We start from the raw sequence: 20,134 nt of genomic DNA on the forward strand, positions 1-20,134 counted from the left end.
GAGTTTTGTCGCCACCTGCCGGATGCGCCCGGCTAACGGATAAGTACCAATTGCTGCTTCTACAATAGGAAACATTGTATAAAACTTAATTACTAAGTCACAGCACCTACATGAAATATAATAGTGACTGGCTTCTGTGGCACAAAACTTATTGGTTTTGCCACAGCTTTCATTATCATATTTTGGAAGTTGCACAACATTCTTTTCAACAATTTTGTCCTAAAAGTTTTCCATTCCCTTTTAGGTGGACTATGTGTATACTCTTAGGCAGGGAAAAGTAGGCCTGAAAAACTATTGAAAAAAAATGTTAAAAAACTGAGAATGCAAATGCAAAGAAAAAAGAGTGCTGTGCCACAATAACCAATAACTGTATTGCAGCATGTGGGCGCTGTGGCTTAGTTGGTTAAAGCGCCTGTCTAGTAAACAGGAGATCCTGAGTTCAACTCTCAGAAGTGCCTTTGCTCATCTTATTATCACCAAGTCATTGCCTGCTGTTTACATCCCAGATTTTCGGAATCACGTCTTAGAGCTTCACCCATATTTGCTCACAGGAAACTTGCATTCGCTATGCCCACTGTTTCCACCACATCTGAACAAAGACATTTTCTTATCAGTTTGGTTTGATGTACTACCTTCCATCTCTGACAATAGGTAAAGGTCACTAACAAGTCTTTTGGGATGCTATGCTCAACATGGATGGGAGCTTAACCCGCACTTGCCTAGCCAAAACTTCTTCAAGTAAAATTGCTGCTTCTACAATAAGAAACATTGTATAAAACTTAATTACTAAGCCACAGCACCTACATCGAATATATTAGTGACTGCTTCTGTGGCACAAAACTCATTGGTTTTGCCACAGCTTTCATTATCATATTTTGGAAGTTGCACAACATTCTTTTCAACAATTTTGTCCTAAAAGTTTTCCATTCCCTTTTAGGTGGACTATGTGTATACTCTTAGGCAGGGAAAAGTAGGCCTGAAAAACTATTGAAAAAAAAATGTTAAAAAACTGAGAATGCAAATGCAAAGAAAAAAGAGTGCTGTGCCACAATAACCAATAACTGTATTGCAGCATGTGGGTGCTGTGGCTTAGTTGGTTAAAGCGCCTGTCTACTAAACAGGAGGTCCTGAGTTCAACTCTCAGCAGTGCCTTTGCTCATCTTATTATCACCAAGTCATTGCCTGCTGTTTACATCCCAGGTTTTCGGAATCACGTCTTAGAGCTTCACCCATATTTGCTCACAGGAAACTTGCATTCGCTATGCCCACTGTTTCCACCACATCTGAACAAAGACATTTTCTTATCAGTTTGGTTTGATGTACTACCTTCCATCTCTGACAATAGGTAAAGGTCACTAACAAGTCTTTTGGGATGCTATGCTCAACATGGATGGGAGCTTAACCCGCACTTGCCTAGCCAAAACTTCTTCAAGTAAAATTGCTGCTTCTACAATAAGAAACATTGTATAAAACTTAATTACTAAGCCACAGCACCTACATGAAATATAATAGTGACTGGCTTCTGTGGCACAAAACTCATTGGTTTTGCCACAGCTTTCATTATCATATTTTGGAAGTTGCACAACATTCTTTTCAACAATTTTGTCCTAAAAGTTTTCCATTCCCTTTTAGGTGGACTATGTGTATACTCTTAGGCAGGGAAAAGTAGGCCTGAAAAACTATTGAAAAAAAAATGTTAAAAAACTGAGAATGCAAATGCAAAGAAAAAAGAGTGCTGTGCCACAATAACCAATAACTGTATTGCAGCATGTGGGCGCTGTGGCTTAGTTGGTTAAAGCGCCTGTCTAGTAAACAGGAGATCCTGAGTTCAGCTCTCAGCAGTGCCTTTGCTCATCTTATTATCACCAAGTCATTGCCTGCTGTTTACATCCCAGATTTTCAGGATCACGTCTTTGAGCTTCACCCATATTTGCTCACAGGAAACTTGCATTCACTATGCCCACTGTTTCCACCACATCTGAACAAAGACATTTTCTTATCAGTTTGGTTTGATGTACTACCTTCCATCTCTGACAATAGGTAAAGGTCACTAACAAGTCTTTTGGGATGCTATGCTCAACATGGATGGGAGCTTAACCCGCACTTGCCTAGCCAAAACTTCTTCAAGTAAAATTGCTGCTTCTACAATAAGAAACATTGTATAAAACTTAATTACTAAGCCACAGCACCTACATGAAATATAATAGTGACTGGCTTCTGTGGCACAAAACTCATTGGTTTTGCCACAGCTTTCATTATCATATTTTGGAAGTTGCACAACATTCTTTTCAACAATTTTGTCCTAAAAGTTTTCCATTCCCTTTTAGGTGGACTATGTGTATACTCTTAGGCAGGGAAAAGTAGGCCTGAAAAACTATTGAAAAAAAAATGTTAAAAAACTGAGAATGCAAATGCAAAGAAAAAAGAGTGCTGTGCCACAATAACCAATAACTGTATTGCAGCATGTGGGCGCTGTGGCTTAGTTGGTTAAAGCGCCTGTCTAGTAAACAGGAGATCCTGAGTTCAACTCTCAGCAGTGCCTTTGCTCATCTTATTATTGCCTGCTGTTTACATCCCAGATTTTCGGGATCACGTCTTTGAGCTTCACCCATATTTGCTCACAGGAAATTTGCATTCGCTATGCCCACTGTTTCCACCACAACTGAACAAAGACATTTTCTTATCAGTTTGGTTTGATGTACTACCTTCCATCTCTGACAATAGGTAAAGGTCACTAACAAGTCTTTTGGGATGCTATGCTCAACATGGATGGGAGCTTAACCCGCACTTGCCTAGCCAAAACTTCTTCAAGTAAAATTGCTGGGTACTTATCCGTTAGCCGGGCGCATCCGGCAGGTGGCGCTAATTAGTATTCCCCCCTCCAGGCCGACATGGATAGTAGGGAAAGATGTAACTCTGGTGGAGTTTTGTCGCCACCTGCCGGATGCGCCCGGCTAACGGATAAGTACCAATTGCTGCTTCTACAATAGGAAACATTGTATAAAACTTAATTACTAAGTCACAGCACCTACATGAAATATAATAGTGACTGGCTTCTGTGGCACAAAACTTATTGGTTTTGCCACAGCTTTCATTATCATATTTTGGAAGTTGCACAACATTCTTTTCAACAATTTTGTCCTAAAAGTTTTCCATTCCCTTTTAGGTGGACTATGTGTATACTCTTAGGCAGGGAAAAGTAGGCCTGAAAAACTATTGAAAAAAAATGTTAAAAAACTGAGAATGCAAATGCAAAGAAAAAAGAGTGCTGTGCCACAATAACCAATAACTGTATTGCAGCATGTGGGCGCTGTGGCTTAGTTGGTTAAAGCGCCTGTCTAGTAAACAGGAGATCCTGAGTTCAACTCTCAGCAGTGCCTTTGCTCATCTTATTATCACCAAGTCATTGCCTGCTGTTTACATCCCAGATTTTCGGAATCACGTCTTAGAGCTTCACCCATATTTGCTCACAGGAAACTTGCATTCGCTATGCCCACTGTTTCCACCACATCTGAACAAAGACATTTTCTTATCAGTTTGGTTTGATGTACTACCTTCCATCTCTGACAATAGGTAAAGGTCACTAACAAGTCTTTTGGGATGCTATGCTCAACATGGATGGGAGCTTAACCCGCACTTGCCTAGCCAAAACTTCTTCAAGTAAAATTGCTGCTTCTACAATAAGAAACATTGTATAAAACTTAATTACTAAGCCACAGCACCTACATGAAATATAATAGTGACTGGCTTCTGTGGCACAAAACTCATTGGTTTTGCCACAGCTTTCATTATCATATTTTGGAAGTTGCACAACATTCTTTTCAACAATTTTGTCCTAAAAGTTTTCCATTCCCTTTTAGGTGGACTATGTGTATACTCTTAGGCAGGGAAAAGTAGGCCTGAAAAACTATTGAAAAAAAAATGTTAAAAAACTGAGAATGCAAATGCAAAGAAAAAAGAGTGCTGTGCCACAATAACCAGTAACTGTATTGCAGCATGTGGGTGCTGTGGCTTAGTTGGTTAAAGCGCCTGTCTAGTAAACAGGAGATCCTGAGTTCAACTCTCAGCAGTGCCTTTGCTCATCTTATTATCACCAAGTCATTGCCTGCTGTTTACATCCCAGATTTTCGGGATCACGTCTTTGAGCTTCACCCATATTTGCTCACAGGAAACTTGCATTCCCTATGCCCACTGTTTCCACCACATCTGAACAAAGACATTTTCTTATCAGTTTGGTTTGATGTACTACCTTCCATCTCTGACAATAGGTAAAGGTCACTAACAAGTCTTTTGGGATGCTATGCTCAATATGGATGGGAGCTTAACCCGCACTTGCCTAGCCAAAACTTCTTCAAGTAAAATTGCTGCTTCTACAATAAGAAACATTGTATAAAACTTAATTACTAAGCCACAGCACCTACATGAAATATAATAGTGACTGGCTTCTGTGGCGCAAAACTCATTGGTTTTGCCACAGCTTTCATTATCATATTTTGGAAGTTGCACAACATTCTTTTCAACAATTTTGTCCTAAAAGTTTTCCATTCCCTTTTAGGTGGACTATGTGTATACTCTTAGGCAGGGAAAAGTAGGCCTGAAAAACTATTGAAAAAAAATGTTAAAAAACTGAGAATGCAAATGCAAAGAAAAAAGAGTGCTGTGCCACAATAACCAATAACTGCATTGCAGCATGTGGGCGCTGTGGCTTAGTTTGTTAAAGCGCCTGTCTAGTAAACAGGAGATCCTGAGTTCAACTCTCAGCAGTGCCTTTGCTCATCTTATTATCACCAAGTCATTGCCTGCTGTTTACATCCCAGATTTTCGGAATCACGTCTTAGAGCTTCACCCCTATTTGCTCACAGGAAACTTGCATTCGCTATGCCCACTGTTTCCACCACATCTGAACAAAGACATTTTCTTATCAGTTTGGTTTGATGTACTACCTTCCATCTCTGACAATAGGTAAAGGTCACTAACAAGTCTTTTGGGATGCTATGCTCAACATGGATGGGAGCTTAACCCGCACTTGCCTAGCCAAAACTTCTTCAAGTAAAATTGCTGCTTCTACAATAAGAAACATTGTATAAAACTTAATTACTAAGCCACAGCACCTACATGAAATATAATAGTGACTGGCTTCTGTGGCACAAAACTCATTGGTTTTGCCACAGCTTTCATTATCATATTTTGGAAGTTGCACAACATTCTTTTCAACAATTTTGTCCTAAAAGTTTTCCATTCCCTTTTAGGTGGACTATGTGTATACTCTTAGGCAGGGAAAAGTAGGCCTGAAAAACTATTGAAAAAAAAATGTTAAAAAACTGAGAATGCAAATGCAAAGAAAAAAGAGTGCTGTGCCACAATAACCAATAACTGTATTGCAGCACGTGGGCGCTGTGGCTTAGTTGGTTAAAGCGCCTGTCTAGTAAACAGGAGATCCTGAGTTCAACTCTCAGCAGTGCCTTTGCTCATCTTATTATCACCAAGTCATTGCCTGCTGTTTACATCCCAGGTTTTCGGAATCACGTCTTAGAGCTTCACCCATATTTGCTCACAGGAAACTTGCATTCGCTATGCCCACTGTTTCCACCACATCTGAACAAAGACATTTTCTTATCAGTTTGGTTTGATGTACTACCTTCCATCTCTGACAATAGGTAAAGGTCACTAACAAGTCTTTTGGGATGCTATGCTCAACATGGATGGGAGCTTAACCCACACTTGCCTAGCCAAAACTTCTTCAAGTAAAATTGCTGCTTCTACAATAAGAAACATTGTATAAAACTTAATTACTAAGTCACAGCACCTACATGAAATATAATAGTGACTGGCTTCTGTGGCACAAAACTCATTGGTTTTGCCACAGCTTTCATTATCATATTTTGGAAGTTGCACAACATTCTTTTCAACAATTTTGTCCTAAAAGTTTTCCATTCCCTTTTAGGTGGACTATGTGTATACTCTTAGGCAGGGAAAAGTAGGCCTGAAAAACTATTGAAAAAAAAATGTTAAAAAACTGACAATGCAAATGCAAAGAAAAAAGAGTGCTGTGCCACAATAACCAATAACTGCATTGCAGCATGTGGGTGCTGTGGCTTAGTTGCTTAAAGCGCCTGTCTAGTAAACAGGAGATCCTGAGTTCAACTCTCAGCAGTGCCTTTGCTCATTTTATTATTATTGCCTGCTGTTTACATCCCAGATTTTCGGGATCACGTCTTTGAGCTTCACCCATATTTGCTCACAGGAAACTTGCATTCGCTATGCCCACTGTTTCCACCACAACTGAACAAAGACATTTTCTTATCAGTTTGGTTTGATGTACTACCTTCCATCTCTGACAATAGGTAAAGGTCACTGACAAGTCTTTTGGGATGCTATGCTCAACATGGATGGGAGCTTAACCCGCACTTGCCTAGCCAAAACTTCTTCAAGTAAAATTGCTGCTTCTACAATAAGAAACATTGTATAAAACTTAATTACTAAGTCACAGCACCTACATGAAATATAATAGTGACTGGCTTCTGTGGCACAAAACTCATTGGTTTTGCCACAGCTTTCATTATCATATTTTGGAAGTTGCACAACATTCTTTTCAACAATTTTGTCCTAAAAGTTTTCCATTCCCTTTTAGGTGGACTATGTGTATACTCTTAGGCAGGGAAAAGTAGGCCTGAAAAACTATTGAAAAAAAAATGTTAAAAAACTGAGAATGCAAATGCAAAGAAAAAAGAGTGCTGTGCCACAATAACCAATAACTGTATTGCAGCATGTGGGCGCTGTGGCTTAGTTGGTTAAAGCGCCTGTCTAGTAAACAGGAGATCCTGAGTTGAACTCTCAGCAGTGCCTTTGCTCATCTTATTATCACCAAGTCATTGCCTACTGTTTACATCCCAGATTTTCGGGATCACGTCTTTGAGCTTCACCCATATTTGCTCACAGGAAACTTGCATTCGCTATGCCCACTGTTTCCACCACATCTGAACAAAGACATTTTCTTATCAGTTTGGTTTGATGTACTACCTTCCATCTCTGACAATAGGTAAAGGTCACTAACAAGTCTTTTGGGATGCTATGCTCAACATGGATGGGAGCTTAACCCGCACTTGCCTAGCCAAAACTTCTTCAAGTAAAATTGCTGCTTCTACAATAAGAAACATTGTATAAAACTTAATTACTAAGCCACAGCACCTACATGAAATATATTAGTGACTGGCTTCTGTGGCACAAAACTCATTGGTTTTGCCACAGCTTTCATTATCATATTTTGGAAGTTGCACAACATTCTTTTCAACAATTTTGTCCTAAAAGTTTTCCATTCCCTTTTAGGTGGACTATGTGTATACTCTTAGGCAGGGAAAAGTAGGCCTGAAAAACTATTGAAAAAAAAATGTTAAAAAACTGAGAATGCAAATGCAAAGAAAAAAGAGTGCTGTGCCACAATAACCAGTAACTGTATTGCAGCATGGGGGCGCTGTGGCTTAGTTGGTTAAAGCGCTTGTCTAGTCAACAGGAGATCCTGAGTTGAACTCTCAGCACTGCCTTTGCTCATCTTATTATCACCAAGTCATTGCCTACTGTTTACATCCCAGATTTTCGGGATCACGTCTTTGAGCTTCACCCATATTTGCTCACAGGAAACTTGCATTCGCTATGCCCACTGTTTCCACCACATCTGAACAAAGACATTTTCTTATCAGTTTGGTTTCATGTACTACCTTCCATCTCTGACAATAGGTAAAGGTCACTAACAAGTCTTTTGGGATGCTATGCTCAACATGGATGGGAGCTTAACCCGCACTTGCCTAGCCAAAACTTCTTCAAGTAAAATTGCTGCTTCTACAATAAGAAACATTGTATAAAACTTAATTACTAAGCCACAGCACCTACATGAAATATATTAGTGACTGGCTTCTGTGGCACAAAACTCATTGGTTTTGCCACAGCTTTCATTATCATATTTTGGAAGTTGCACAACATTCTTTTCAACAATTTTGTCCTAAAAGTTTTCCATTCCCTTTTAGGTGGACTATGTGTATACTCTTAGGCAGGGAAAAGTAGGCCTGAAAAACTATTGAAAAAAAAATGTTAAAAAAACTGATAATGCAAATGCAAAGAAAAAAGAGTGCTGTGCCACAATAACCAATAACTGTATTGCAGCATGTGGGCGCTGTGGCTTAGTTGGTTAAAGCGCCTGTCTAGTAAACAGGAGATCCTGAGTTCAACTCTCAGCAGTGCCTTTGCTCATCTTATTATTGCCTGCTGTTTACATCCCAGATTTTCGGGATCACGTCTTTGAGCTTCACCCATATTTGCTCACAGGAAACTTGCATTCGCTATGCCCACTGTTTCCACCACAACTGAACAAAGACATTTTCTTATCAGTTTGGTTTGATGTACTACCTTCCATCTCTGACAATAGGTAAAGGTCACTGACAAGTCTTTTGGGATGCTATGCTCAACATGGATGGGAGCTTAACCCGCACTTGCCTAGCCAAAACTTCTTCAAGTAAAATTGCTGCTTCTACAATAAGAAACATTGTATAAAACTTAATTACTAAGTCACAGCACCTACATGAAATATAATAGTGACTGGCTTCTGTGGCACAAAACTCATTGGTTTTGCCACAGCTTTCATTATCATATTTTGGAAGTTGCACAACATTCTTTTCAACAATTTTGTCCTAAAAGTTTTCCATTCCCTTTTAGGTGGACTATGTGTATACTCTTAGGCAGGGAAAAGTAGGCCTGAAAAACTATTGAAAAAAAAATGTTAAAAAACTGAGAATGCAAATGCAAAGAAAAAAGAGTGCTGTGCCACAATAACCAATAACTGTATTGCAGCATGTGGGCGCTGTGGCTTAGTTGGTTAAAGCGCCTGTCTAGTAAACAGGAGATCCTGAGTTCAACTCTCAGCAGTGCCTTTGCTCATCTTATTATCACCAAGTCATTGCCTGCTGTTTACATCCCAGATTTTCGGGATCACGTCTTTGAGCTTCACCCATATTTGCTCACAGGAAACTTGCATTCCCTATGCCCACTGTTTCCACCACATCTGAACAAAGACATTTTCTTATCAGTTTGGTTTCATGTACTACCTTCCATCTCTGACAATAGGTAAAGGTCACTAACAAGTCTTTTGGGATGCTATGCTCAACATGGATGGGAGCTTAACCCGCACTTGCCTAGCCAAAACTTCTTCAAGTAAAATTGCTGCTTCTACAATAAGAAACATTGTATAAAACTTAATTACTAAGCCACAGCACCTACATGAAATATAATAGTGACTGGCTTCTGTGGCACAAAACTCATTGGTTTTGCCACAGCTTTCATTATCATATTTTGGAAGTTGCACAACATTCTTTTCAACAATTTTGTCCTAAAAGTTTTCCATTCCCTTTTAGGTGGACTATGTGTATACTCTTAGGCAGGGAAAAGTAGGCCTGAAAAACTATTGAAAAAAAAATGTTAAAAAACTGAGAATGCAAATGCAAAGAAAAAAGAGTGCTGTGCCACAATAACCAATAACTGTATTGCAGCATGTGGGCGCTGTGGCTTAGTTGGTTAAAGCGCCTGTCTAGTAAACAGGAGATCCTGAGTTCAGCTCTCAGCAGTGCCTTTGCTCATCTTATTATCACCAAGTCATTGCCTGCTGTTTACATCCCAGATTTTCAGGATCACGTCTTTGAGCTTCACCCATATTTGCTCACAGGAAACTTGCATTCACTATGCCCACTGTTTCCACCACATCTGAACAAAGACATTTTCTTATCAGTTTGGTTTGATGTACTACCTTCCATCTCTGACAATAGGTAAAGGTCACTAACAAGTCTTTTGGGATGCTATGCTCAACATGGATGGGAGCTTAACCCGCACTTGCCTAGCCAAAACTTCTTCAAGTAAAATTGCTGCTTCTACAATAAGAAACATTGTATAAAACTTAATTACTAAGCCACAGCACCTACATGAAATATAATAGTGACTGGCTTCTGTGGCACAAAACTCATTGGTTTTGCCACAGCTTTCATTATCATATTTTGGAAGTTGCACAACATTCTTTTCAACAATTTTGTCCTAAAAGTTTTCCATTCCCTTTTAGGTGGACTATGTGTATACTCTTAGGCAGGGAAAAGTAGGCCTGAAAAACTATTGAAAAAAAAATGTTAAAAAACTGAGAATGCAAATGCAAAGAAAAAAGAGTGCTGTGCCACAATAACCAATAACTGTATTGCAGCATGTGGGCGCTGTGGCTTAGTTGGTTAAAGCGCCTGTCTAGTAAACAGGAGATCCTGAGTTCAGCTCTCAGCAGTGCCTTTGCTCATCTTATTATCACCAAGTCATTGCCTGCTGTTTACATCCCAGATTTTCAGGATCACGTCTTTGAGCTTCACCCATATTTGCTCACAGGAAACTTGCATTCACTATGCCCACTGTTTCCACCACATCTGAACAAAGACATTTTCTTATCAGTTTGGTTTGATGTACTACCTTCCATCTCTGACAATAGGTAAAGGTCACTAACAAGTCTTTTGGGATGCTATGCTCAACATGGATGGGAGCTTAACCCGCACTTGCCTAGCCAAAACTTCTTCAAGTAAAATTGCTGCTTCTACAATAAGAAACATTGTATAAAACTTAATTACTAAGCCACAGCACCTACATGAAATATAATAGTGACTGGCTTCTGTGGCACAAAACTCATTGGTTTTGCCACAGCTTTCATTATCATATTTTGGAAGTTGCACAACATTCTTTTCAACAATTTTGTCCTAAAAGTTTTCCATTCCCTTTTAGGTGGACTATGTGTATACTCTTAGGCAGGGAAAAGTAGGCCTGAAAAACTATTGAAAAAAAAATGTTAAAAAACTGAGAATGCAAATGCAAAGAAAAAAGAGTGCTGTGCCACAATAACCAATAACTGTATTGCAGCATGTGGGCGCTGTGGCTTAGTTGGTTAAAGCGCCTGTCTAGTAAACAGGAGATCCTGAGTTCAACTCTCAGCAGTGCCTTTGCTCATCTTATTATTGCCTGCTGTTTACATCCCAGATTTTCGGGATCACGTCTTTGAGCTTCACCCATATTTGCTCACAGGAAATTTGCATTCGCTATGCCCACTGTTTCCACCACAACTGAACAAAGACATTTTCTTATCAGTTTGGTTTGATGTACTACCTTCCATCTCTGACAATAGGTAAAGGTCACTAACAAGTCTTTTGGGATGCTATGCTCAACATGGATGGGAGCTTAACCCGCACTTGCCTAGCCAAAACTTCTTCAAGTAAAATTGCTGGGTACTTATCCGTTAGCCGGGCGCATCCGGCAGGTGGCGCTAATTAGTATTCCCCCCTCCAGGCCGACATGGATAGTAGGGAAAGATGTAACTCTGGTGGAGTTTTGTCGCCACCTGCCGGATGCGCCCGGCTAACGGATAAGTACCAATTGCTGCTTCTACAATAGGAAACATTGTATAAAACTTAATTACTAAGTCACAGCACCTACATGAAATATAATAGTGACTGGCTTCTGTGGCACAAAACTTATTGGTTTTGCCACAGCTTTCATTATCATATTTTGGAAGTTGCACAACATTCTTTTCAACAATTTTGTCCTAAAAGTTTTCCATTCCCTTTTAGGTGGACTATGTGTATACTCTTAGGCAGGGAAAAGTAGGCCTGAAAAACTATTGAAAAAAAATGTTAAAAAACTGAGAATGCAAATGCAAAGAAAAAAGAGTGCTGTGCCACAATAACCAATAACTGTATTGCAGCATGTGGGTGCTGTGGCTTAGTTGGTTAAAGCGCCTGTCTAGTAAACAGGAGATCCTGAGTTCAACTCTCAGCAGTGCCTTTGCTCATCTTATTATCACCAAGTCATTGCCTGCTGTTTACATCCCAGATTTTCGGAATCACGTCTTAGAGCTTCACCCATATTTGCTCACAGGAAACTTGCATTCGCTATGCCCACTGTTTCCACCACATCTGAACAAAGACATTTTCTTATCAGTTTGGTTTGATGTACTACCTTCCATCTCTGACAATAGGTAAAGGTCACTAACAAGTCTTTTGGGATGCTATGCTCAACATGGATGGGAGCTTAACCCGCACTTGCCTAGCCAAAACTTCTTCAAGTAAAATTGCTGCTTCTACAATAAGAAACATTGTATAAAACTTAATTACTAAGCCACAGCACCTACATGAAATATAATAGTGACTGGCTTCTGTGGCACAAAACTCATTGGTTTTGCCACAGCTTTCATTATCATATTTTGGAAGTTGCACAACATTCTTTTCAACAATTTTGTCCTAAAAGTTTTCCATTCCCTTTTAGGTGGACTATGTGTATACTCTTAGGCAGGGAAAAGTAGGCCTGAAAAACTATTGAAAAAAAAATGTTAAAAAACTGAGAATGCAAATGCAAAGAAAAAAGAGTGCTGTGCCACAATAACCAGTAACTGTATTGCAGCATGTGGGTGCTGTGGCTTAGTTGGTTAAAGCGCCTGTCTAGTAAACAGGACATCCTGAGTTCAACTCTCAGCAGTGCCTTTGCTCATCTTATTATCACCAAGTCATTGCCTGCTGTTTACATCCCAGATTTTCGGGATCACGTCTTTGAGCTTCACCCATATTTGCTCACAGGAAACTTGCATTCCCTATGCCCACTGTTTCCACCACATCTGAACAAAGACATTTTCTTATCAGTTTGGTTTGATGTACTACCTTCCATCTCTGACAATAGGTAAAGGTCACTAACAAGTCTTTTGGGATGCTATGCTCAATATGGATGGGAGCTTAACCCGCACTTGCCTAGCCAAAACTTCTTCAAGTAAAATTGCTGCTTCTACAATAAGAAACATTGTATAAAACTTAATTACTAAGCCACAGCACCTACATGAAATATAATAGTGACTGGCTTCTGTGGCGCAAAACTCATTGGTTTTGCCACAGCTTTCATTATCATATTTTGGAAGTTGCACAACATTCTTTTCAACAATTTTGTCCTAAAAGTTTTCCATTCCCTTTTAGGTGGACTATGTGTATACTCTTAGGCAGGGAAAAGTAGGCCTGAAAAACTATTGAAAAAAAATGTTAAAAAACTGAGAATGCAAATGCAAAGAAAAAAGAGTGCTGTGCCACAATAACCAATAACTGCATTGCAGCATGTGGGCGCTGTGGCTTAGTTGGTTAAAGCGCCTGTCTAGTAAACAGGAGATCCTGAGTTCAACTCTCAGCAGTGCCTTTGCTCATCTTATTATCACCAAGTCATTGCCTGCTGTTTACATCCCAGATTTTCGGAATCACGTCTTAGAGCTTCACCCTTATTTGCTCACAGGAAACTTGCATTCGCTATGCCCACTGTTTCCACCACATCTGAACAAAGACATTTTCTTATCAGTTTGGTTTGATGTACTACCTTCCATCTCTGACAATAGGTAAAGGTCACTAACAAGTCTTTTGGGATGCTATGCTCAACATGGATGGGAGCTTAACCCGCACTTGCCTAGCCAAAACTTCTTCAAGTAAAATTGCTGCTTCTACAATAAGAAACATTGTATAAAACTTAATTACTAAGCCACAGCACCTACATGAAATATAATAGTGACTGGCTTCTGTGGCACAAAACTCATTGGTTTTGCCACAGCTTTCATTATCATATTTTGGAAGTTGCACAACATTATTTTCAACAATTTTGTCCTAAAAGTTTTCCATTCCCTTTTAGGTGGACTATGTGTATACTCTTAGGCAGGGAAAAGTAGGCCTGAAAAACTATTGAAAAAAAAAATGTTAAAAAACTGAGAATGCAAATGCAAAGAAAAAAGAGTGCTGTGCCACAATAACCAATAACTGTATTGCAGCATGTGGGCGCTGTGGCTTAGTTGGTTAAAGCGCCTGTCTAGTAAACAGGAGATCCTGAGTTCAACTCTCAGCAGTGCCTTTGCTCATCTTATTATCACCAAGTCATTGCCTGCTGTTTACATCCCAGATTTTCGGGATCACGTCTTTGAGCTTCACCCATATTTGCTCACAGGAAACTTGCATTCGCTATGCCCACTGTTTCCACCACATCTGAACAAAGACATTTTCTTATCAGTTTGGTTTCATGTACTACCTTCCATCTCTGACAATAGGTAAAGGTCACTAACAAGTCTTTTGGGATGCTATGCTCAACATGGATGGGAGCTTAACCCGCACTTGCCTAGCCAAAACTTCTTCAAGTAAAATTGCTGCTTCTACAATAAGAAACATTGTATAAAACTTAATTACTAAGTCACAGCACCTACATGAAATATAATAGTGACTGGCTTCTGTGGCACAAAACTCATTGGTTTTGCCACAGCTTTCATTATCATATTTTGGAAGTTGCACAACATTCTTTTCAACAATTTTGTCCTAAAAGTTTTCCATTCCCTTTTAGGTGGACTATGTGTATACTCTTAGGCAGGGAAAAGTAGGCCTGAAAAACTATTGAAAAAAAAATGTTAAAAAACTGAGAATGCAAATGCAAAGAAAAAAGAGTGCTGTGCCACAATAACCAATAACTGTATTGCAGCATGTGGGCGCTGTGGCTTAGTTGGTTAAAGCGCCTGTCTAGTAAACAGGAGATCCTGAGTTCAACTCTCAGCAGTGCCTTTGCTCATCTTATTATCACCAAGTCATTGCCTGCTGTTTACATCCCAGATTTTCGGGATCACGTCTTTGAGCTTCACCCATATTTGCTCACAGGAAACTTGCATTCGCTATGCCCACTGTTTCCACCACATCTGAACAAAGACATTTTCTTATCAGTTTGGTTTCATGTACTACCTTCCATCTCTGACAATAGGTAAAGGTCACTAACAAGTCTTTTGGGATGCTATGCTCAACATGGATGGGAGCTTAACCCGCACTTGCCTAGCCAAAACTTCTTCAAGTAAAATTGCTGCTTCTACAATAAGAAACATTGTATAAAACTTAATTACTAAGTCACAGCACCTACATGAAATATAATAGTGACTGGCTTCTGTGGCACAAAACTCATTGGTTTTGCCACAGCTTTCATTATCATATTTTGGAAGTTGCACAACATTCTTTTCAACAATTTTGTCCTAAAAGTTTTCCATTCCCTTTTAGGTGGACTATGTGTATACTCTTAGGCAGGGAAAAGTAGGCCTGAAAAACTATTGAAAAAAAAATGTTAAAAAACTGAGAATGCAAATGCAAAGAAAAAAGAGTGCTGTGCCACAATAACCAATAACTGTATTGCAGCATGTGGGCGCTGTGGCTTAGTTGGTTAAAGCGCCTGTCTAGTAAACAGGAGATCCTGAGTTCAACTCTCAGCAGTGCCTTTGCTCATCTTATTATCACCAAGTCATTGCCTGCTGTTTACATCCCAGATTTTCGGAATCACGTCTTAGAGCTTCACCCATATTTGCTCACAGGAAACTTGCATTCGCTATGCCCACTGTTTCCACCACATCTGAACAAAGACATTTTCTTATCAGTTTGGTTTGATGTACTACCTTCCATCTCTGACAATAGGTAAAGGTCACTAACAAGTCTTTTGGGATGCTATGCTCAACATGGATGGGAGCTTAACCCGCACTTGCCTAGCCAAAACTTCTTCAAGTAAAATTGCTGCTTCTACAATAAGAAACATTGTATAAAACTTAATTACTAAGCCACAGCACCTACATGAAATATAATAGTGACTGCTTCTGTGGCACAAAACTCATTGGTTTTGCCACAGCTTTCATTATCATATTTTGGAAGTTGCACAACATTCTTTTCAACAATTTTGTCCTAAAAGTTTTCCATTCCCTTTTAGGTGGACTATGTGTATACTCTTAGGCAGGGAAAAGTAGGCCTGAAAAACTATTGAAAAAAAAATGTTAAAAAACTGAGAATGCAAATGCAAAGAAAAAAGAGTGCTGTGCCACAATAACCAATAACTGTATTGCAGCATGTGGGTGCTGTGGCTTAGTTGGTTAAAGCGCCTGTCTACTAAACAGGAGGTCCTGAGTTCAACTCTCAGCAGTGCCTTTGCTCATCTTATTATCACCAAGTCATTGCCTGCTGTTTACATCCCAGGTTTTCGGAATCACGTCTTAGAGCTTCACCCATATTTGCTCACAGGAAACTTGCATTCACTATGCCCACTGTTTCCACCACATCTGAACATAGACATTTTCTTATCAGTTTGGTTTGATGTACTACCTTCCATCTCTGACAATAGGTAAAGGTCACTAACAAGTCTTTTGGGATGCTATGCTCAACATGGATGGGAGCTTAACCCGCACTTGCCTAGCCAAAACTTCTTCAAGTAAAATTGCTGCTTCTACAATAAGAAACATTGTATAAAACTTAATTACTAAGCCACAGCACCTACATGAAATATAATAGTGACTGGCTTCTGTGGCACAAAACTCATTGGTTTTGCCACAGCTTTCATTATCATATTTTGGAAGTTGCACAACATTCTTTTCAACAATTTTGTCCTAAAAGTTTTCCATTCCCTTTTAGGTGGACTATGTGTATACTCTTAGGCAGGGAAAAGTAGGCCTGAAAAACTATTGAAAAAAAAATGTTAAAAAACTGAGAATGCAAATGCAAAGAAAAAAGAGTGCTGTGCCACAATAACCAATAACTGTATTGCAGCATGTGGGCGCTGTGGCTTAGTTGGTTAAAGCGCCTGTCTAGTAAACAGGAGATCCTGAGTTCAACTCTCAGCAGTGCCTTTGCTCATCTTATTATTGCCTGCTGTTTACATCCCAGATTTTCGGGATCACGTCTTTGAGCTTCACCCATATTTGCTCACAGGAAATTTGCATTCGCTATGCCCACTGTTTCCACCACAACTGAACAAAGACATTTTCTTATCAGTTTGGTTTGATGTACTACCTTCCATCTCTGACAATAGGTAAAGGTCACTAACAAGTCTTTTGGGATGCTATGCTCAACATGGATGGGAGCTTAACCCGCACTTGCCTAGCCAAAACTTCTTCAAGTAAAATTGCTGGGTACTTATCCGTTAGCCGGGCGCATCCGGCAGGTGGCGCTAATTAGTATTCCCCCCTCCAGGCCGACATGGATAGTAGGGAAAGATGTAACTCTGGTGGAGTTTTGTCGCCACCTGCCGGATGCGCCCGGCTAACGGATAAGTACCAATTGCTGCTTCTACAATAGGAAACATTGTATAAAACTTAATTACTAAGTCACAGCACCTACATGAAATATAATAGTGACTGGCTTCTGTGGCACAAAACTTATTGGTTTTGCCACAGCTTTCATTATCATATTTTGGAAGTTGCACAACATTCTTTTCAACAATTTTGTCCTAAAAGTTTTCCATTCCCTTTTAGGTGGACTATGTGTATACTCTTAGGCAGGGAAAAGTAGGCCTGAAAAACTATTGAAAAAAAATGTTAAAAAACTGAGAATGCAAATGCAAAGAAAAAAGAGTGCTGTGCCACAATAACCAATAACTGTATTGCAGCATGTGGGTGCTGTGGCTTAGTTGGTTAAAGCGCCTGTCTAGTAAACAGGAGATCCTGAGTTCAACTCTCAGCAGTGCCTTTGCTCATCTTATTATCACCAAGTCATTGCCTGCTGTTTACATCCCAGATTTTCGGAATCACGTCTTAGAGCTTCACCCATATTTGCTCACAGGAAACTTGCATTCGCTATGCCCACTGTTTCCACCACATCTGAACAAAGACATTTTCTTATCAGTTTGGTTTGATGTACTACCTTCCATCTCTGACAATAGGTAAAGGTCACTAACAAGTCTTTTGGGATGCTATGCTCAACATGGATGGGAGCTTAACCCGCACTTGCCTAGCCAAAACTTCTTCAAGTAAAATTGCTGCTTCTACAATAAGAAACATTGTATAAAACTTAATTACTAAGCCACAGCACCTACATGAAATATAATAGTGACTGGCTTCTGTGGCACAAAACTCATTGGTTTTGCCACAGCTTTCATTATCATATTTTGGAAGTTGCACAACATTCTTTTCAACAATTTTGTCCTAAAAGTTTTCCATTCCCTTTTAGGTGGACTATGTGTATACTCTTAGGCAGGGAAAAGTAGGCCTGAAAAACTATTGAAAAAAAAATGTTAAAAAACTGAGAATGCAAATGCAAAGAAAAAAGAGTGCTGTGCCACAATAACCAGTAACTGTATTGCAGCATGTGGGTGCTGTGGCTTAGTTGGTTAAAGCGCCTGTCTAGTAAACAGGAGATCCTGAGTTCAACTCTCAGCAGTGCCTTTGCTCATCTTATTATCACCAAGTCATTGCCTGCTGTTTACATCCCAGATTTTCGGGATCACGTCTTTGAGCTTCACCCATATTTGCTCACAGGAAACTTGCATTCCCTATGCCCACTGTTTCCACCACATCTGAACAAAGACATTTTCTTATCAGTTTGGTTTGATGTACTACCTTCCATCTCTGACAATAGGTAAAGGTCACTAACAAGTCTTTTGGGATGCTATGCTCAATATGGATGGGAGCTTAACCCGCACTTGCCTAGCCAAAACTTCTTCAAGTAAAATTGCTGCTTCTACAATAAGAAACATTGTATAAAACTTAATTACTAAGCCACAGCACCTACATGAAATATAATAGTGACTGGCTTCTGTGGCGCAAAACTCATTGGTTTTGCCACAGCTTTCATTATCATATTTTGGAAGTTGCACAACATTCTTTTCAACAATTTTGTCCTAAAAGTTTTCCATTCCCTTTTAGGTGGACTATGTGTATACTCTTAGGCAGGGAAAAGTAGGCCTGAAAAACTATTGAAAAAAAATGTTAAAAAACTGAGAATGCAAATGCAAAGAAAAAAGAGTGCTGTGCCACAATAACCAATAACTGCATTGCAGCATGTGGGCGCTGTGGCTTAGTTGGTTAAAGCGCCTGTCTAGTAAACAGGAGATCCTGAGTTCAACTCTCAGCAGTGCCTTTGCTCATCTTATTATCACCAAGTCATTGCCTGCTGTTTACATCCCAGATTTTCGGAATCACGTCTTAGAGCTTCACCCTTATTTGCTCACAGGAAACTTGCATTCGCTATGCCCACTGTTTCCACCACATCTGAACAAAGACATTTTCTTATCAGTTTGGTTTGATGTACTACCTTCCATCTCTGACAATAGCTAAAGGTCACTAACAAGTCTTTTGGGATGCTATGCTCAACATGGATGGGAGCTTAACCCGCACTTGCCTAGCCAAAACTTCTTCAAGTAAAATTGCTGCTTCTACAATAAGAAACATTGTATAAAACTTAATTACTAAGCCACAGCACCTACATGAAATATAATAGTGACTGGCTTCTGTGGCACAAAACTCATTGGTTTTGCCACAGCTTTCATTATCATATTTTGGAAGTTGCACAACATTCTTTTCAACAATTTTGTCCTAAAAGTTTTCCATTCCCTTTTAGGTGGACTATGTGTATACTCTTAGGCAGGGAAAAGTAGGCCTGAAAAACTATTGAAAAAAAAATGTTAAAAAACTGAGAATGCAAATGCAAAGAAAAAAGAGTGCTGTGCCACAATAACCAATAACTGTATTGCAGCATGTGGGCGCTGTGGCTTAGTTGGTTAAAGCGCCTGTCTAGTAAACAGGAGATCCTGAGTTCAACTCTCAGCAGTGCCTTTGCTCATCTTATTATCACCAAGTCATTGCCTGCTGTTTACATCCCAGGTTTTCGGAATCACGTCTTAGAGCTTCACCCATATTTGCTCACAGGAAACTTGCATTCGCTATGCCCACTGTTTCCACCACATCTGAACAAAGACATTTTCTTATCAGTTTGGTTTGATGTACTACCTTCCATCTCTGACAATAGGTAAAGGTCACTAACAAGTCTTTTGGGATGCTATGCTCAACATGGATGGGAGCTTAACCCACACTTGCCTAGCCAAAACTTCTTCAAGTAAAATTGCTGCTTCTACAATAAGAAACATTGTATAAAACTTAATTACTAAGTCACAGCACCTACATGAAATATAATAGTGACTGGCTTCTGTGGCACAAAACTCATTGGTTTTGCCACAGCTTTCATTATCATATTTTGGAAGTTGCACAACATTCTTTTCAACAATTTTGTCCTAAAAGTTTTCCATTCCCTTTTAGGTGGACTATGTGTATACTCTTAGG

General features: G+C 39.5%; 21 non-coding genes across 21 annotated transcripts; all 21 read left to right on the top strand.

The window, feature by feature from the left end:
• Positions 1 to 384: 384 nt before the first annotated feature.
• On the top strand, positions 385 to 458 carry TRNAT-AGU (transfer RNA threonine (anticodon AGU)). The gene has a single exon. It is a non-coding gene; the product is annotated as a tRNA-Thr (tRNA).
• Positions 459 to 1,078: 620 nt separating this feature from the next.
• TRNAS-ACU (transfer RNA serine (anticodon ACU)) lies at positions 1,079 to 1,152 on the top strand. Its single transcript has one exon. It is a non-coding gene; the product is annotated as a tRNA-Ser (tRNA).
• A 1,316-nt stretch (positions 1,153 to 2,468) lies between these two features.
• Positions 2,469 to 2,542, top strand: TRNAT-AGU (transfer RNA threonine (anticodon AGU)). Its single transcript has one exon. It is a non-coding gene; the product is annotated as a tRNA-Thr (tRNA).
• Positions 2,543 to 3,306: 764 nt separating this feature from the next.
• TRNAT-AGU (transfer RNA threonine (anticodon AGU)) lies at positions 3,307 to 3,380 on the top strand. Its single transcript has one exon. It is a non-coding gene; the product is annotated as a tRNA-Thr (tRNA).
• A 621-nt stretch (positions 3,381 to 4,001) lies between these two features.
• Positions 4,002 to 4,075, top strand: TRNAT-AGU (transfer RNA threonine (anticodon AGU)). Its single transcript has one exon. It is a non-coding gene; the product is annotated as a tRNA-Thr (tRNA).
• A 1,315-nt stretch (positions 4,076 to 5,390) lies between these two features.
• On the top strand, positions 5,391 to 5,464 carry TRNAT-AGU (transfer RNA threonine (anticodon AGU)). Its single transcript has one exon. It is a non-coding gene; the product is annotated as a tRNA-Thr (tRNA).
• A 2,699-nt stretch (positions 5,465 to 8,163) lies between these two features.
• TRNAT-AGU (transfer RNA threonine (anticodon AGU)) lies at positions 8,164 to 8,237 on the top strand. The gene has a single exon. It is a non-coding gene; the product is annotated as a tRNA-Thr (tRNA).
• Positions 8,238 to 8,847: 610 nt separating this feature from the next.
• On the top strand, positions 8,848 to 8,921 carry TRNAT-AGU (transfer RNA threonine (anticodon AGU)). The gene has a single exon. It is a non-coding gene; the product is annotated as a tRNA-Thr (tRNA).
• A 1,316-nt stretch (positions 8,922 to 10,237) lies between these two features.
• Positions 10,238 to 10,311, top strand: TRNAT-AGU (transfer RNA threonine (anticodon AGU)). The gene has a single exon. It is a non-coding gene; the product is annotated as a tRNA-Thr (tRNA).
• Positions 10,312 to 10,932: 621 nt separating this feature from the next.
• Positions 10,933 to 11,006, top strand: TRNAT-AGU (transfer RNA threonine (anticodon AGU)). The gene has a single exon. It is a non-coding gene; the product is annotated as a tRNA-Thr (tRNA).
• Positions 11,007 to 11,770: 764 nt separating this feature from the next.
• TRNAT-AGU (transfer RNA threonine (anticodon AGU)) lies at positions 11,771 to 11,844 on the top strand. The gene has a single exon. It is a non-coding gene; the product is annotated as a tRNA-Thr (tRNA).
• A 1,315-nt stretch (positions 11,845 to 13,159) lies between these two features.
• Positions 13,160 to 13,233, top strand: TRNAT-AGU (transfer RNA threonine (anticodon AGU)). The gene has a single exon. It is a non-coding gene; the product is annotated as a tRNA-Thr (tRNA).
• A 622-nt stretch (positions 13,234 to 13,855) lies between these two features.
• On the top strand, positions 13,856 to 13,929 carry TRNAT-AGU (transfer RNA threonine (anticodon AGU)). The gene has a single exon. It is a non-coding gene; the product is annotated as a tRNA-Thr (tRNA).
• Positions 13,930 to 14,550: 621 nt separating this feature from the next.
• Positions 14,551 to 14,624, top strand: TRNAT-AGU (transfer RNA threonine (anticodon AGU)). The gene has a single exon. It is a non-coding gene; the product is annotated as a tRNA-Thr (tRNA).
• A 621-nt stretch (positions 14,625 to 15,245) lies between these two features.
• Positions 15,246 to 15,319, top strand: TRNAT-AGU (transfer RNA threonine (anticodon AGU)). Its single transcript has one exon. It is a non-coding gene; the product is annotated as a tRNA-Thr (tRNA).
• Positions 15,320 to 15,939: 620 nt separating this feature from the next.
• TRNAS-ACU (transfer RNA serine (anticodon ACU)) lies at positions 15,940 to 16,013 on the top strand. Its single transcript has one exon. It is a non-coding gene; the product is annotated as a tRNA-Ser (tRNA).
• Positions 16,014 to 16,634: 621 nt separating this feature from the next.
• Positions 16,635 to 16,708, top strand: TRNAT-AGU (transfer RNA threonine (anticodon AGU)). The gene has a single exon. It is a non-coding gene; the product is annotated as a tRNA-Thr (tRNA).
• Positions 16,709 to 17,472: 764 nt separating this feature from the next.
• On the top strand, positions 17,473 to 17,546 carry TRNAT-AGU (transfer RNA threonine (anticodon AGU)). The gene has a single exon. It is a non-coding gene; the product is annotated as a tRNA-Thr (tRNA).
• Positions 17,547 to 18,167: 621 nt separating this feature from the next.
• TRNAT-AGU (transfer RNA threonine (anticodon AGU)) lies at positions 18,168 to 18,241 on the top strand. The gene has a single exon. It is a non-coding gene; the product is annotated as a tRNA-Thr (tRNA).
• Positions 18,242 to 18,861: 620 nt separating this feature from the next.
• TRNAT-AGU (transfer RNA threonine (anticodon AGU)) lies at positions 18,862 to 18,935 on the top strand. Its single transcript has one exon. It is a non-coding gene; the product is annotated as a tRNA-Thr (tRNA).
• Positions 18,936 to 19,556: 621 nt separating this feature from the next.
• Positions 19,557 to 19,630, top strand: TRNAT-AGU (transfer RNA threonine (anticodon AGU)). The gene has a single exon. It is a non-coding gene; the product is annotated as a tRNA-Thr (tRNA).
• Positions 19,631 to 20,134: the final 504 nt, after the last annotated feature.

This window comes from Hyperolius riggenbachi, chromosome 11 (assembly GCF_040937935.1).
Source record: "Hyperolius riggenbachi isolate aHypRig1 chromosome 11, aHypRig1.pri, whole genome shotgun sequence".
Lineage (NCBI taxonomy): Eukaryota > Metazoa > Chordata > Amphibia > Anura > Hyperoliidae > Hyperolius > Hyperolius riggenbachi.